This window comes from Nicotiana sylvestris, chromosome 10 (genome assembly GCF_000393655.2).
Source record: "Nicotiana sylvestris chromosome 10, ASM39365v2, whole genome shotgun sequence".
NCBI lineage: Eukaryota > Viridiplantae > Streptophyta > Magnoliopsida > Solanales > Solanaceae > Nicotiana > Nicotiana sylvestris.
In genome coordinates this window covers 123,116,341-123,135,139 of record NC_091066.1, presented here as the reverse complement: position 1 = coordinate 123,135,139, position 18,799 = coordinate 123,116,341, and positions in this window count along the sequence as shown.

Sequence of the window (18,799 nt, the reverse complement as noted above, 5' to 3'; positions counted from 1 at the left end):
GCAATTTTCCGAGCCCTCTCCTCTTCGTAGGCAATTTGTGCATCTCGAAGAGCTGCTTCATCAGCATCCTGTGCAGCTTTTTTCTCTTTGCTGGGCTGCCTCTCTTGTAGCCAAATTTACATTATCATCATCTTCAGCCATAGTTTCTTTAGTTGAGGATTGCCCAACCTTCTCTGTATTCTTGGGGAGATTTCCTTCCTTCCTCAACTGTCGCAGTTGTTTTTCAATTTCTGGTTTGTATGGCAGCAATTCCTTCCTAAATGATCGAGTCATGCACCAATCTAACCTATAGCCTGCACATAGTCAAGGAACACCAAAAATGTAAAAAGAGAAAAATAAAATAAATAGAAAAATTCCTCAATTAGCACTACGAACTATTTCAAACACTATTGATTGTCAATCCCCGACAACGATGCCAAAATTTGACGAGCGCAAAAGACACACTTAAATATGCTTGCTAGTCGAATATAGTAATTTATAATATCGTATCCACAAGGATTGGAGTTAAACAATATTATAATAGTTTGTAGCTAGATTTCTATCCAAGGTGATCAATAATTTAGTGTTTTGTGTTTAATACTAAAATTAACTAAGAGTCTAAATTATTGGCTAATGACAATCGACGCAAGTAGTGAGCAAAGAAGGTTATCAATTGGGAGAAGATAAGGTTGATAGGATAGGTGCAAAACAAATGTTTGGGATCTAAATCTAGATAATTCACTTGTAATGTTCGAGTTAGTCTCTCGAATTCACTTGGTTATTAGTTCAATTGTTTAGAAGAAACTCCTCTCTCGATTAAGTCTCAACCTCATAAGATGAACTAAGTTAAACTCGGTGTAGATATACAAGAATTCATAGTGGATTGGTCTTTAGGAGAACCTCTCTCGACTATCCTCCTAACTAGGTCTAATCAACAATTCTACTAGCCTCTTTCGATTTCTAAGAAGAATAAATGAATACAACCAACAAAATATAATACAAGGATATCACAAGTTATGCCCCTCTCGATTACATGAACTAGTGAATATAGATGCAACGATTAAAACATCCAAAACAATTCAATACGCAAAACTAGTGTTAATATCCGCAAACAAGTATCAATACACCAAATCCATCAAACCCTAAAGAGAACTACTCCATAGATACGGAGCAATTCATCATAAATATGTTTAAGTTAAAGAATAACATAAAATGATCCAAACTCTTCTCTTGAGTAAGGATTGAATGATGAAATCCTTGTGCTTTTGATTCTCCACATCCTCCTTAGATTCCTTAGGTCTTAGATGTGTCAAAAGTCCCAAAATAATGCTTTTACATGTATTCATACTAAGTAGGGTCGGGGCCAAATGAAACCACCTTCTCCTAGCCGAAATTGGATTGTTACTCTGTAAAAAATGCACAAGCAGGCCGCATGGGGCAACGCACCCCGCGGTGTGGTAGTGGAGTTTATTAGAGATCATGTAATTTGACTGGAAGAAACAATTTGGGCAGTCGTGGCATGCCACACACCTCCCTACGTGCCGTGGCTTTGGGTTTTCTCAGAGCTTGTCTTTTTGCTTGATTTTTGAAGTTCAGACATGATTCTCGACCCCCGAACGCGATCCCGGCTGAATTTTTTGGCCTTTTACTCAGACTTCAAAGCTCCAAATCACTCAAATTTGTTCCATAACATTTAGACACTCGGAAACACTCTTACAAGGCATAAAACACGCAATTAGTGCAAAACACTAGCGATTAAAGCTCAAACTCAATTAAAGTATAGTAAATTAGAGTGCAATAAGTGACTAAACACAAGATTATAGCCTACCATCAGGGATGGATCCAAATTCACATGCTGCATATATAATACTCGTGCAAAAATAGTAATAATATCATCATAATTGTACGACAAAGACCTCATGCCACAATAATAACAATATCATCATAACCGTACGACAAAGACCCCGTCTATTTCCAAATCAATCCGCTCAATATGTCCACATGTGCCATTATAAAAATCTGAAATAACATTTTTTCATAAAAGAGGCATATGCTCAATTAATCAATATATTGTACAAGGACATAATAATGATGAAGTGCGGATGTGTGCATGGTATGTGAAATATGACTACGACTAAATCAAGTATAACCATAATTTCACAAAGAGCCCATCTTGTAATAATCCTAATCATAATCATTAGCATTAAAATATAAGCCCACGTAGTCATACAATTGATGAAAACATAAATCATAGAAAACACATAATCCAAATAATCCATAATAGAAGTCTAAAGTGTAATCCAGTCAAGAATCATAAATTATGCCCGCAAATACGCTCGTCACCTTGCATATAAGTAGTTTTCCACAAATTCCAATTAAAAAAATAAGTTCAAATCCTAATGGTTATTCCCTCACAACAAGGTTAGACAAGATACTTACTTTAACAAGCCAAATCAACTTTCCAAAATTGCTTTTCCTTAAGAAACAACCTCCAACCGTCGCGAATCTAACCAAATAATACACAATAATGTTAAACAACATCATAGGAACCAATTTCAAAGAATAAAGACTCAATCTTTAATTAATTCTTAAAAAGTCAATAAAAGTCGACCTGGGCCCACATTGTTAAGGCCCGAGTCTAGGGATAAATCCCGACTACTCATAACCCCACGAGTCCAAATATATATTTAGTTTTAAAATCCAAATCCAAATCATATCTCAAAACCTCAATTTTTACTCTCTTAAGTTGTAGGCACAAACTCCAAATTTCATCTCAAAATTTCACATTTTAGGTATTAATAATCCTGGTAGATTCTTGAAATAATACCATAAATGAGTAGAAATCACTTACCCCATAGTCTTGTATGAAAATCTTCTTGAAAAGTCTCCCTCTCCAAGTCTAGGGTTCAAATGAGACACCGGGCTAAAATCTCGAAATTCCAACATAAATAGTCTGCCCAGGGGTACTATTCACGAACGTGGCACACTTCTACCAAAAATCCTCTTCGCAATCGTGAAGCTCTAGTCGCGAACGCTATGCCTTACTTACCCATCCTACCACGAATATGACCCTTCATTCGCAAACACAAAGGCCAATCCTAAAGCTCTCAGCTCCTTCTTCACGAATGCAACTGCCCTATCACGAACGCGAAGAGCAAATCTCTTCAACTCCAAATAACACTCCGTGATCGCGAGACCTGCTCTGCGATTGCAAAGCACACCAGACATCAGTAAAATCTGCCAACTCAAGCATGCTCCGAGAGCTCCAAAACTCACTCAATCTAACTGGGAACCCGTCCGATCATACAAACTAGTCCGTAAATACTACCCCAACCGATCAAGCTTCTAAACACATATGAGATCATCATATCTACGAATCAAAGATCAAACCACAAATTAAACTTCTCTTAAGTTTACGAACTTCTAAGCTTCTATCCAATCGTCTGATTCATGCAAAAACACTTTGGATCACAACCAAACTTTGCACACAACAAAACAAACCTATCCCAAGTTTTAGAATAACAATCCGAGTAAGATTTCATCAAAGTCAACTATCAGTTAAACTTAAGAACTCTTCAATTTTTCAAATGACCAACTTTTGGCATATAGACTCAAAATTCTCTAGGAGAATCCAAAACCAAATGCAAACATTCATCTAAGTACAAAATTACCATACGAACCTATTGAAACCATCAAATTATCAATCCGAGGTCATTTATATAAAAGTCAAACCTTTGTCAACTCTTCCAACTTAAGGCTTCCAAAATGAAACTAAGTATTCCAAATCATTCCTGAACCCTATGAAAACTAAACTACCCATCCCCGCAAGTTATAACACATAAAATACACCTATGGGAAGCATCAAAATAAGAGAACAAGATTTAAATACTCAAAATGTCAAGTTGGATCGTCATATTCTCCACCTCTTAAACAAATGTTAGCCCTCGAACGAGTTTGGAAATATGCTTGAACTATTAAAAAGATGCAGATATCTGCTCCGCATATCCGCCTCGGTCTCCAAAGTAGCCTCCTTGCTTAGTTGGCCTCTACAAAGAACCTTCAATGACGTGATCTCCTTAGACTTGAGCTTCGAACCTGTCTATCCAATATGGCTACCAGCTCTTCTTCATAGGCCATATTCTCATCCAATTGCACTGTGCTGAAATTCAAAACATGTGACTTATCTTATTGATACTTCAAAGCATAGAAACATAGAATACCGGATGAACTCCTGAAAGACTATGAAGAAAATCAAGTCTATAAGCAACCTTGCCAACTCTTTCCAACACTTTGCATGGACCAATAAACCTCGAACTCAACTTGCCTTTCTTTCCAAACCCCATCACGCCTTGTCATAAGCAAAACTCTAAGAAGAACCTCCTCACCTTCCATAAATGCCACATCACGAACCTTCTTGTCCACACAACTCTTCTACCTGCCATGTACTAAGTTGCTCTTGATTCAACTACACCTTCTCCAAATCATCCCAAAACAAATCTATACCCAACAAACTTGCCTCACAAGGCTCAACCAACCAACTGGAGAACTCCATTGCCTCCCATACAAGGCCTCCTACAGAACTATCTGGATACTAGATTGATAGCTGTTGTTGTAGTAAAACTCGGCTAATAGTAGAAACTGATCCAACTAGCCTCTGAAATCAATAACACGACTTGAAATATATCCTCAAGGATATAAATGGTCTGCTCAGATTGACTGTTTGTCTGAGGGTAAAATGCAGTACTCAACTCCATCTGTGTGTCAAATTCATGTTGCACACGCTTTCCAAAAATTCTGATGTAAATTGAGTGCCGCCATCTAAAATTATAGAGATGGGTACACCATGCAAGCGAACAATATCTCTGATGTAGATCTGAGCCAACATCTCTGAAGTGTAAGAAGCCATAACTGGACCGAAATTAACGAACTTGGTCAACCGATCAACAATGACCCAAATGGCATCAAACTTTCTTAAAGTCCGTGGAAAACTTTCCACACAGTTCATATGTAAGGCCCTATGAAATTGTTTACTCAAAAACCCGGAATCCCGTAGTGCCAAGTTAGGAATATGTGCTAAAAATTTATAATTTGAACTTTTTGGATTGATCTGTGCATTAAAAAGTTAAGGAAAAATATTTTTCAGAAGAGCACATTTTTGCGGCTCATTATGTGGCCGCATAATAGCAATACGGACCGTATAGTTGCCATAGAGTGAGGCAGAATGTTGGCTAATTTTGAGGACAACTATGCGGCCAACTATGCAATCACATAATCGATATGCGGGCCGCATAGTAATCGCATAACCTCCTTGGGATATTTGCGAAGGGCAATTCTACGGTGCATTATGCGACTTTAGAACAGGTATGCAGACCGCATATTGGTCGCATAACCGGGCAGAATATTCAAGTCTTGAAGGCTACTTTTGCGGTCTCTTTTGCGGGTCGCATATCAATATGTGATCGCAGATTGAGTCGGGGATCCTATTTTCTAACTTTTAAAACTCGACCCCATTCCGTTAAAAACACCCCATTAGACCCCCTTGTGCTATTTTCTACTACATTTAGAGTGAGAGAAAGAGTTCTAAAGGGAGAACGTGATCCTCACCAAGTCATTATTCAATCCTTGCCCAAATCATTGAAGATTATCAAGTAAAGCTACTAGGCCTTCATCATAAGAGGTAAGAACTTGTGCCCTAATCTTTGATTTCGAAATTCCTACTAAAATGAGTAATTAACAAGTGGGTTCATGGGTATAAGAGTTGATTATCTTGCATGCATGTATGATAAAAGGGTATGGGGAGATTGTGAGCTAAAAATATAACAAATGGGGTGTAGGATGATAGAATCTTTCACAAAAAGGTCTTAAAATCATAATGCACACTTAGTGCTTGATAATATGCTCAAATGAGCTAGAATCTTGATTATCTCTCTAATTTTTGGTTCAACTTGTAATTCTCATAAAATAGATCGAAGTCGCTAAGGGTTCCGGAATTACTGTAAAAATATAAGGAAAGCTCTATTGAGGTATGTATGGCTAAAACCCCCTCTTCTTAGAAATTGAGCTCCCTTGGTGTCCATGCAAATGTTGTAAGTTCCGAAATTTGATTGATGTGGTGCTTTCTATTTCAAATGAATTGGTGTTGCAAGAATATATGTGAAAGATGTGTCTCGATGTTTTCAACATGCTATTTTTGGTAAATTAAGGATGTGTGAAGAATGTGAACCATGTGCTAAAATGCCTAGATTTCAAGTCATGTTTAAATTGAGATTGTTATGCCGAACTATGTGAAACCCTCTCTATGCTTACAACTTGAATTGCTCTCGTATGTGCCTATTAGCTTAAATTGAAAGGTTAATGTTGAAAGTGGAAATGATGTGAAATGTGGGGGAAAAGAATTTGAGTTATGAAATGTGGCCTAGTGCCAAGTATGATGTGATAATTGTGGACCCAAGTGCCGATGAATTGATATATATGAAATAAAAATTGAAATGATATGATTGATGGAAAAGGAAAAACTTCTTGGTAACACGGCTTAGCCGATCAGGCCGTGATCGGACGCCATGCCGCACACATGGTGGTATTGTGCTAATATTGAATCCGGAGAGTGAGAATGAAATTGTGATTGAGGTACATATCTCAAATGAGGCAACCTAGACGATCAGGTCATGATAGGACTCCATGCAAGAAAGCGGTGGTATTGTGAATGATGATATAACAGTATTAAATGTCACAACCTAAAGCTATGGAAATTATGTGAAAGCTATGTGATCCCTTTATTTGATGATGTGGTGATTGTTTAAAGCGTTTGTTGGTCCTTATGATTTCTTTATTCTTGTATGGTTGTTCTTTCTAATGAGATAGTGTTTAGTTATATATACTAGTACTATTCCACGGTACTAACGTCCCTTTTGCTGGGGGCGCTACATCTTTGAATGGATGTAGGTGGTTCCATAGCAGACGGTGCTGATCGCAGATAGCGAAGCACCCTCCTCTCAACAGTTTTGGTGAACCCCTTTTCTTCTAGGGGTTATGCAGTATATCTTTTGTTATAAATTACCACATTTTGAGGTATAGCCGGGGCCTTGTTGCCGACATTATCATAACTATCTTTTGTTTCTTTAGAGGCTCCGTAGATGTTTGTATGGGTTATGTACGGGTGTTGGATGGGTCACTGGACTGTGTTGTAATTCTAAACTCTTGTTCTTCAAAACTGTACTTGTATGAAAGTTTGGAAACTTAACTATGGTTTAAGGATTGTAATATAAATTGAGCTAGAATTGGTATATGTACGATCTTTCCTACTATCTAATTAAATGAAAGCATGGTTTTCATGATCATAGTGAGTTGGGCAAAAAGTGTCCAAAAGGCTTGCTCAGTCGGGTTCACTCGATTGAGTGCCGGTCGTGCCTCCCGAAGTTGGGGCGTGACACCATAGTGATGCACTCCCACTTCCACTCCGGTATATTAGTCTTCTAAAGCAAACCACCCGGTATTTTGATGCTCATACTTGACCTATTAACTATTCAAACATTGTGAAACATGCCCACCAATGTCCTTCTTTATCCTCCGCCACCACTAGTGTTGCTTCAAATCATTATACATCTTTATAGCACCTGGGTGAATAGAATAATGTGAATTGTGAGCCTCTTCAAGAATAAACTCTTGCAAACCATCAACATTAGGAACACAAATATGACCCTGAAGTCGCATGACTCCATCATCCCCAATAACCACCTTCTTAGCACCACCTTGTTGCACCATGTCCTTAAGTACCAACAAGTATGGATCATAATACTAACGAGCCTTGATATAACCAAACAATGACGACTATGCAACAACACAAGCAAGAGCTCTGCTAAGCTTAGAAACATACAAACTCACAAATCTATTGGCCAAGGCATGATAATCCATAGCTAAAAGTCTCTCCATAGCTGGAATACATTCCAAACTCTCCATGCTCTCCGCCTTCTCACTCAAGGAGTTCGCTATCGAATTTGCCTTACCCGGATGGTACTAAATAATGATGTCATAATCCTTCAATAACTCCAACCACCTCCATTGCCTTAAATTTAAATCTTTCTATTTAAGCAAATACTGAAGACTTCGGGGATTAGTGTAAACCTCACATGATAAGCCATACAAGTAGTACCTCTAAATCTTAAGTGCATGCACAATAGCTGCCAACTCTAAATCATGCAACGAATAGTTCTTTTCATGGGTCATCAACTGGCGTGAGGTGTAGGCAATCACCCTACCATCTTGCATCAACACATACCCAAGGCTAACACGCGAAGCATCACAATAGACAACATACCTCCCTGATCCTTAAGGCAATACCAAAACTGGAGCTGTAGTCAAAGCAGCCCTGAGCTTTTGAAAGCTCTCCTCGCACTTGTCAGACCATCTGAACAGAGCGCCCTTCTATATTAAATTGGTCAATACATATGTAATAGATGAGAACTTCTATAAAGCGACGATAGTACCTAGCCAAACCCATGTAACTCCCGATCTCTATATCTGTAGAAGGTTTGTCCTAGCATATAATTTCTTCTCCCTCAAAATCTGAAGCACAACCCTCAAATGTTGCTTGTGCTCCTCCCTATTACGTGAATATACTAAAATATCATCAATTAATACAATGACAAATAAATCCAAATAAGGCTAGAACACATTGTTCATCAAATGCATGAAAGTTGATGGTGCATTAGTCAAATCAAAAGATATCACCAAAAACCCATAATGCCCATTACAAGTCTTGAAAGTCGTCTTAGGGATATTTGAAGTCCTAATCTTCAATTGATGATAACTCGATCTCAAGTCAATCATCAAGAACACCGTGGCACCTTAAAGCTGATCAAACATCAATGCAAGGAAATCGATACTTGTTCTTGATTGTGACCTTGTTCAATTTCCTATAATCAATGCACATCCTCATGGAACCATCTTTCTTCTTCACAAACAATAAAAGTGAACTCTAAGGAGAAAAATTCAGCCTGACGTATCCCTTATCCAAAAACTATTGAAACTACTCCTTCAATTCTTTTAACTCAGCTAAAGCCATGTGATACGCTAGAATAGATATGGGCTGAGTGTCCGACACCAAATCAATACCAAAATCAATATTCCTATCGGGTCGCATGTCCGATAGGTCTATTGGAAACACATCAGGAAACTCTCTCACTACAGGGACTGAGTCAACAGTAAGAGTGTCAACACTAACATCTCTAATAAAGGCTAGATACACTAAATACCCTTTCTCAATCATACATTGAGCCTACACAAATGAAATCACTATACTGGGAGTGTGATTGATAGAACCCCTCCATTCAAACCTTGGCAACCCCAATATTGCCAATGTCACAGTCTTAGCGTAACAATCAAGAATAGCATGGCATGAAGTTAACCAACCCATACCCAAAATCACCTCGAAATCGTCCATATTAAGCAACAAAAGGTCAACAATACTCTCATAACCCCCAACAGTTACCACACAAGACTGATATACACGATCCACCACAATAGTATCACCGACAATTGTAGATACATGAACGAAAACATCAAGGGAATTATGTGGCATATCTAGATAAGAAGCAAAATATGATGACACATAAGAATAAGTGGAACCAAGGTCGAATAATACTGAAACATCCCCGTGGCACACTGAAACAATACATGTGATCGCAATATTTGAAGCAACTACCTCTATCCTACCCGGGAATGCATAATAACGAGCATGTCCTCTACCAGACTAATCTCAACCTTTAGGGCAACCTCAAACATACTGGGCTCTACCCCTAACTGGTTGTGAGGGTAGTGTAGCTGCCAGCATTGTAACCATGGATTGGGTGCCCTAACGTGGTATACTTCTCAAAAGATTGGGCTAATCCCTCTTGAGATGACTCAAGTCCCCACGCACAAAACAAACCCTAATCTGGCGAGGTTGCTTGCTCTGTGATTGTCTCTGAGATCCTGAATATCTTCTCAATGAACTCTATGCAGATGGAGCATGATATGAACTTTGTGTTGGCAGTGCACTAAAAGATGACGGACATAGGTAAGCACTGTACGGATTGTGATTGACTGAAGAACCACGAGAAACCTAATGGGCTGCATGAGTAGGCTTGAAAGGACGGACTCTACTGTGATGTGCCTGGACTCTAGATGAGGATCCACCAAAACCACCCAAACTACATGGTTTCTTGGCGTCCTTATCCTCTCTATCCTACCTATGAACACGCTCTAAGCGCCTGGCAATCTCAACTGCCTGGTGAAAAGTGGTATCACTCTTGGCCTCTCAGACCATCTTATATCAGACACCATAGTTGAGTCCATCAATGAACCTCCTTACTCTCTCCCTCTCAGTAGGGACCAAAAACACTATATGACAAGCTAACTCCATGAACCTTATCTCATACTGGGTCACAGTCATACCTTTCTAGCATAAATGCTCAAACTCACTATGCAACTCATCTTTGTGAGTCTGTGGTATAAACTTCTCCAAGAAGAGAAGTGAGAATTAAGACCAGGTGAGTGGTGCTGCACCTGCTGGTTTACTCAACTCATAAGTCTACCACCACCTGTGTGCTGGCCCTGACAACTAGAAGGTAGTAAAGTCAACCCTATTCAAGTCCACTAGACCCAAAATGCGCAAAATCAGATGACACTGATCTAGGAAGCTCTGTGCATCCTCAGTATTCTCTCCACTGAAATAAGGAGGATGAAGTATTTGAAAACTCTCTAGCCTCTTATGGACCTTAGCAATTAAGGCTGGTCTAATCTCGAGATCAACAACAATGACTAGCCATACCGGTAGGACTCCCGGTGTTTGGTAACTATGAGCTAGCTTATCTGGTAAATATGTGGCGGGAGTCTAGGCTCTTCCTCCAACCTGTGGCATAGCTGGAACAACAGAGATCATACTCACCTGAGTCAAACCCTCGTACACACTCAGAATACGAGGCAAAGTCTCATGGAGTCCACGTGTAGCAATATGTTCCTCTAAAGCCTGAGCTGATCCCATCGACTCTACATGATTAGGATACTGCTCGTCAATTGGAGCCATTAGTAGCTCCACACCGGCTTCCAGAGTAGGGCCCTTAACTACAATGCATGCTACCTCTTTGCCTCTTCCTTCGCCCCGGCCTTTCACAGCGCTAGCTTAGGGTACTAGCACCTATTCAATTTTTCCAGAAGATGTGTCCTCAACATCTGTGAGATAATTAAAGAGAAAAGATTAAAATTTCGGGATAAACAAATCCACATGATAGAGAATGAAAGAAAGAGAAATTTAGCTAACAGTCATATAGCCTCTCAAAGATAAGTACGGACATCTCTGCATCAATCCGCAAGACTGTACTAGACTTGCTCATGACTCATAAGACCTAAGAAACCTAGTGCTCTAACAACAATTTCTCATGACCCAAAACCACCACCGGCCATGATGGCGCCTAACCTTACTTGTTAGGCGAGCCAATCATAAACATTTGTGGAAGACAATAGTAAAGATAGAATAATTGAATCTAAAATTCAAATAAGCATAAATAGTACCGAATCATTACAACAAATAGAAAAAAATGGTAACATTGAGTCATAAGCTCTAGTATACGAATATAAGTTTGAATATAATATACAATCTGAAGTAACAATAATAATTAAAAAAGAAGGAGACGCTAGGGACTACGATCAGGAAGGCTCTCTACCTCGGGTTTCAGCTGCAACTGCAACGGTAATAGTGCTCAACTCTCAACTAGGCCCGACCCCCTGGATCTGCACAATTAAGAGTAGAGTGTAGTATGAGTACAGCCGACCCCATGTACTCAATATGTATCATGACTAACCTCGGCGAGGTAGTGGCGAGAATTCCCAATAATACTCACTTATCAAACTTGTTCAGTTCATAAATAAGATATGCATCTAACGTCAATGAATCATCAGTAGTTGAAATTGAGAAGATATGCATAAATAATCAAGTCAAGGTGCACATGTTAGCATATAGAGAAGATATATGTCGTGATTCCATTCTTCAAACAAGCAACATATAGAGAAGATATACCTAAATAGACATGTATATATTCCAGAGCTAGCATATAGAGATGTTATACGATAATATCATGTATACATCCAAGGTGTTTGCATATAGAGAAGATATACAAAAAAACAAACATTGATCAGTTTTCCTTATACCGCATGTACGTCACAAAGAGAGAAACATGAGAAGGATGATCCTAAGGGGATGGTTCCTTATCCACACGTTGCATGGACAACTCATGTGCTATAATTATAACAACTGTACAAATAACTCACGTGCTATAATAGCTCGACCCGCACATACCACTTACGTGATGTCATTCCAGTTGATATCATATAAAGCATATACAAGAGTACATGTATACAGTCAATGAATATCGAATCATATAATCATGGACTGTTAAAATAACATGCTAAGGTGTATGCATGTGCGAAGTGTTCGACTACAGCTCAGATTAGGCGGGTACGCCATACAACAACTGATATCATGTTTGAATAGAAAATCAAACCTACACATGATCTCTAGCATTATTCAAGAAGTTCATGTAGTCATACAAACATAAAAAGCACAATAGCAAGAAACATAGTATCCAAAACAAGGTATAATACAGCCTAAAAACTACCCCGAACATGGATAAAACCCGGTTTACACGCATACACTCATCACCATATATGTACATCACCCCCACCACTTAGCCAACATGAACAATTCAAGCAATTAGTCTCTCAAGCTAGAGCTAGGCAAGATACTTACCTCAAACGAGCAAAATCAACACTCCAAGAATGCCTACCCTTGCAAATCGACCTTCAGACGACTCAAATCTAGTCACATAACACACCATGGTGTAAAATAATGCAAAAGGAAACAACTACGTCTTGATCTTTAATAAATTAAACAGAGTCAACCCGGGACCGCTTCTCAAAACCTAACAAAACTTACAAATCCTGAATACACATTCAAATATGAGTCCAAATATACAAGTCATCCAAATCTGACTCTAAATCGAGGTTCAAATCTCAATTATTCACATTCCAAAATCTAGTACAAAAACTCCAATTTATCTCCTTCAAATTCAAGTTGTAGGTGTATAAATCCATGGGGAAATGAGATAAAAAGCCAAATCCAAGTGAAAAATTATTACCTCCAAAGTAGTAAAGAAATTTCTATTCAAAATCTTCTCCTCTCGAAGTCTAGGGTTCAAAATATGAAAGAATAGATAAAATACCAATATTCTAACTTAAAGTATTATGCCCAGGGGTACTCTTCGCGAACATGACATGTGCCTCACATTTGTGAAGCACAAAAAGCTTCTGCCAAAAATACCCTTCACGAACGCATAACCCGTCCGTGATCGTGATGCCTCACCTACCCACCCTTCTACGCAAATGCAACCCCTTTTTCATGAACGCGAAGACCAATTTCTAGCTTCCACCTCCTACTTCGCGAACTCGACTGCCCCGTAAATGCGAAGAATAAATCTTCCTAGTCCAAAAATAACACCTTGCGAACGCGATTCATGTCTATGATCATGATGAAGAAACTGAGACCAGCAAAATTTGGCAACACTAATGATGCTCCAGGTGGTCCAAAACTCACCCGAGCCACCCAGGACTCCGTCCCAACATACCAACAAGTCCATAAAGCCAGACCTATCCAAAACCTCCAAACACATACGAGATCATCAGCGTAACAAATAGAAGGTCAAACCACACATTTTACTTCTCTTGAGCTCAAGAACTTCAAAACTTCCAATCAAGCGTCAACAAAATTAATTCAACAAAATGAACCTACTCTATGTTCCGGAACAACAATCTAAATCTGATATCATCAAAGTCAACTACCAATCAAACCTATCAACTCTCCAAACCTTCAAATTGCTAACTTTCGGCAAATAAAGCCAAAACATTCTAGGAACCTCCAAATCCAAATTTGGACATACGCCCAAAATCACCATACGAATCGATTGGGATAATAAAATTGTTAATCCAAGATTATCTACTTAAAAGTCAAATGTAGGTCAACTCTTGCAATTTAAGCTTCCAAAATTAAAACCAAGTGTTCCAATAACTCTCAAATCTTCCCAAAACCAACCCGACCATCCCCATAAATCATTAAATATCAAATACATATATGGGCAATATCAAATAGGGGAAGGGGACTTAAATACATTAAATGATCGGCTGAGTCGTTATAGTCCCGACCTTTTCCTCTTTCGACTCTGACCTGGGTACTGGCGCCTGCTTAACTGCTCTGGAAGAATGTATTCTCACCATCTATGAGAGAATAGAAGAGCAAAGAGTCAAAAATTAGGATGAAATTCAGTCGCATGATAGAGTTAAGAAGAAAGTAAAGTTTCCTAATTGTCCCAAAGCCTCTCGAAGATAAGTACATATATCTTCATACCAATCCCCAAGAATCTACTAGATATGCTCATGAATCGTAGAACACTATGAACCTAGAGCTTTGATAACAACTTTGTCAATACCAAATATCCCACAAGCAGTCGTGATGGCACCTAGCCTCCAAGAATAGGTAATCCAACATATAACATATATCAAATCAAACAAAACGAGATATAATTTAATTGAAATATCATAATTAGCAAAATAAATCTTCAGCAATAAATAGTATATGATACTCAACATCAAATCCCCCAAAACTTGGATGTATAGAGTCATGAGCTCTAAAATAGAATACAAATAAAATCTCTCAATAATACAATACTATCTGAATGTATAGATAACAGTATGAAAGATAGGGGAAGGGGACTCCAGTGTTCTACGAGAAAACATGCAACATTACCTCGGATCTTCTCTGGCAGATACAAAGCTTACTGCTGAAGTACGTTAATGCTAATGCTCGGATATGCACAAAATATATAAAAGTTTAGTATGAGTACGAGACAGCATATACTCAGTAAGTATCAAGACTAACCTTTATGAAGTAGCGACAAGGTTCAAGTCATGTGATACTCACTAATCAAATAAACCTGTGCAGTTCATATTTATCCACAACAAGTCTATAACAAAAGATGCAATATAATTGAATATCATGTCAAGAAATATCAACTCAACATGGATAATTCAATCTCGGCTAACGAGTCATGAACATATAATAGAGGTATCGAATAGCATGATAAAATTCAACATAGAAAGAATATCGAATACATAACAAGGCATAAAGGATTCACTTGCATGGTCAAATCTTTCATCTTTATGCTCATAACTCACCATCATCGGATTCTATATCAGAATCAACATTCAAACACACACACACACACACACACACACACACACACACACACACACACATATATATATATATATATTAATTTATCATAAAATTTCGTGTACACCATTATAAACAAAAGGGCGACCCGAGGGGGATGGATCTATATCCACACGCTGCATAGTAGAATACTCATGCAAAAATAGTAAAAATATCATCATAAATACAAGACCTCGTGCCAAAACAATAATAATATCCTCATAACTACTTGACAAAGACTTCGTGCCCATTCCAAAACTATCCGCTCAATATATCCAAATGTGCCATCATCATAACAATCTAAAACAACATATCATCATAAAGGAGGTATATGCTTGTACACGACTAAAATTGGACGCTCCGATTTCACGACCGATATTACATTCCGTGGCTTGAAAGACTCGAGGCCCAAATCTAGTCTGATCCCGAGGGTTCCCTATGCTCGACCTCGGGGCAGCACAGATCAACGACTATCATGGACAAGTGGAAAATTCTCGAGGTGCATGATCAAAGCTGACAACGACTACAAGAATAGTACAAGTCTGTACCAGCTACTTTTCCTTATAATAATGATACATGTACCATGTTGGGATTTCTTTTCTTATATAAGGGGGACCCGTGCTATTTTATGCACACATGATATTCAATACAAGAACAAGAACATTCTCTGCTCTCTAACTTAAACACTCTCTATTTTCTTTTCTTTGATTTATTGCTTACCTTTATTGTGTTTCATTGATTGTTCTTCATTTATTACTCATTATTGATCATAAAGATCCCTCATTAAAGCTCTTAGAACTGTTAGTCCTTCATCGGCTATCCACAATCTAACTCTTAGCTCGACCTCATGGCCCAATATAGGCTAGCACGAGAACCCGATTCTCGGATACTCGGTTTACATAGAGTTCGATCTTTAAGCTTTTATTTTCTAGTCTCACACTTAGCATCTACTGCCTAACAACTAACATAAAAATAAATTACGTATTTTTAGAACCACAAAATCAAATCTAATTGTAATTACCATTTTCGAGGTAAACAGTTTGGCGCCCACCATGGGGCTAAAAATAATAGTGATTGTTTTTGTGTTGGTTTACTGAAAACACAAAGTTATTCTTTACACTTTTTCTTGCCCAAGAATCTTTGATTTCGGGTCAAAATGTCCAACTCAGTGAATGCACATGAAAACAACGGTCTTGAAGACCATGGAGAGAATGGTGTAGTTGTTCCAAGTGTCGGTGTACCACTGCAAAACCTAAGGATGCACCAGAGCCAATCCCCATGGATGTGGTCTCACGCAACACCCAATACGTTGATATAAGCTCTCACACTAATGGAAGTATAAGCCAAGAAAACCAACAGGAAGCTCGGAAAGCCCTAGCCCGGAAGGAAAGAGAGGCAGACAGAAGGAACGGAATGGGAGAACCTTAGCACATCATTCATATGATCATTGGGGGGACCAACGTTCCTCAAGGACCCATGATCAAACGAACAAAAGTTTTCGCTGCAACAGAAGGGCAAATTTGGGGCCACATGTTGGAGGACATTCTAGCATTCAGTGAATACGACTTCGAGACCTTGTCTCACCCGCATAATGATGCGCTGGTAATTTCATTTATCTTGAATAACATTCAAGTTAAACGTGTACTCGTGGATCCAGGAAGCTCGGCCAGCATAATCAGGTCGAAGGTGGTAGAACAGCTCGGACTGCTCAACCAAATCATACCTACCTCCCGACCTCAACGACTTCAACATGGCCGATGAAACAATGAAAGGGGAGATCACCCTTCCGGTCAACATGTTCGGTATAGTTTGGAATACTAAATTTCACGTCATCGAAGGTGGCATGCGATACAATGCATTGCTTGGAAGGCCATAGATACACAATATGAGGGCAGTACCGTCAACTCTTCATTAGATGATGAAATTTCCAACAAGAAATGGTATAAAAATTGTATATGGGGAACAACATGCGGCAAAGGAGATGTTCGCGGTTCACGAGGAGGTACCAACTTCTATATCCTCTGCCTCGAAGGAGCCGATAGACAAACAAACCCTCGAGGATGATGAAGAAGACTTCTTCACTCCCCCAACCTTTATTGCCCCCGAAGAATCGGATGAAACAAAGTTAATAATTGAAGAACTGGAGCAAGCTGTTTTGATCAAGCATCTCCCAGAAAGGTATACCTGGGAATGGAACTAACCCCGACTTAGGAAAAAACTCTTTCAATTTCTTAATAATAACATCAATTACTTTGCTTTGTCCCATTTAGACATGGCAGGGATCCCGCCGGAAATAACCACCCATCGACTGAGTGTCGACCCCAAGTTCAAACCGGTGAAGCAAAAAAGTAGACCTCAATCCGAGGTAAAACACGCATTCATCAAGGATGAGGTAACGAAACTCCTCAAAATAGGGTCTATTAGGGAGGTAAAATACCCCAAATGGTTGGCTAATATGGTGGTAGTTCCAAAAAAGGGAATAAATTAAGAATGTGCGTAGATTATAAAGACTTGAATAAAGCATGCCCCAAAGATTCATTCCCGTTGCCCAACGTCGACCGCCTAATCGATGCCACGGCCTGCCACGAGATCCTCACCTTTCTCGATGCCTACTCGGGGTATAATCAAATCCAGATGAACCCCGAGGATAGGGAAAATACTTTATTCATCACGAAGTATGGTACTTACTACTACAATGTGATGCCCTTCGGGCTAAAAAATGTGGGAGCCACGTACCAACGCCTAGTTAATAAGATGTTCGAATATCAAATAGTCAAATCTATGGAAGTTTACATTGATGATATGCTAGTTAAGTCCCTGCGCGCAGAAGACCATTTGACTCATTCGCAGGAAACATTCGACATCCTCAGAAGCTACAACATGAAACTCAATCCCAAGAAATGTGCGTTTGGAGTAGGTTCAGGCAAATTCTTAGGCTTCATGGTGTCAAAGAGGGGATTGAGACAAACCCTGACAAAATAAAATCCATCGAAGAAATCACGGTGGTAAACAATGTGAAGGCCATGCAACGGCTGACCGGGCAGATATCAGCCTTGGCCCAATTCATATTGAGGTCATAAGACAGAAGTCATCACTTCTTCTCCTTGTTCAAAAAGAAAAATAGCTTCGAATGGACTCCGGAATGCCAACGCGCCTTAGAGGAGTTGAACTGATATCTAACAAGCCCACCTTTACTCTACACCCCAAAGGAGGGTGAAACGCTGTGTTTGTACCTGGCCATATCCGAGGTAGAGGTAAGTGGTGTGCTGGTTCGAGAAGAACAAGGTATGTAATTCCCTATTTATTATGTAAGTCGGACCCTGGGTGATGCCGAAACTAGGTATCCATACCTGGAAAAATTGGCACTTGCATTGATAAGCGCATCTCGAAAATTAAAACCTTATTTTCAATGCCATAGTATTTTTATTTTAACAACATATCCTCTTCGAAGTATATTGCATAAGCCCGAATTATCGGGCCGATTGGTCTCACACTTAGCATCTACTGCCTATCAACTAGCATAAA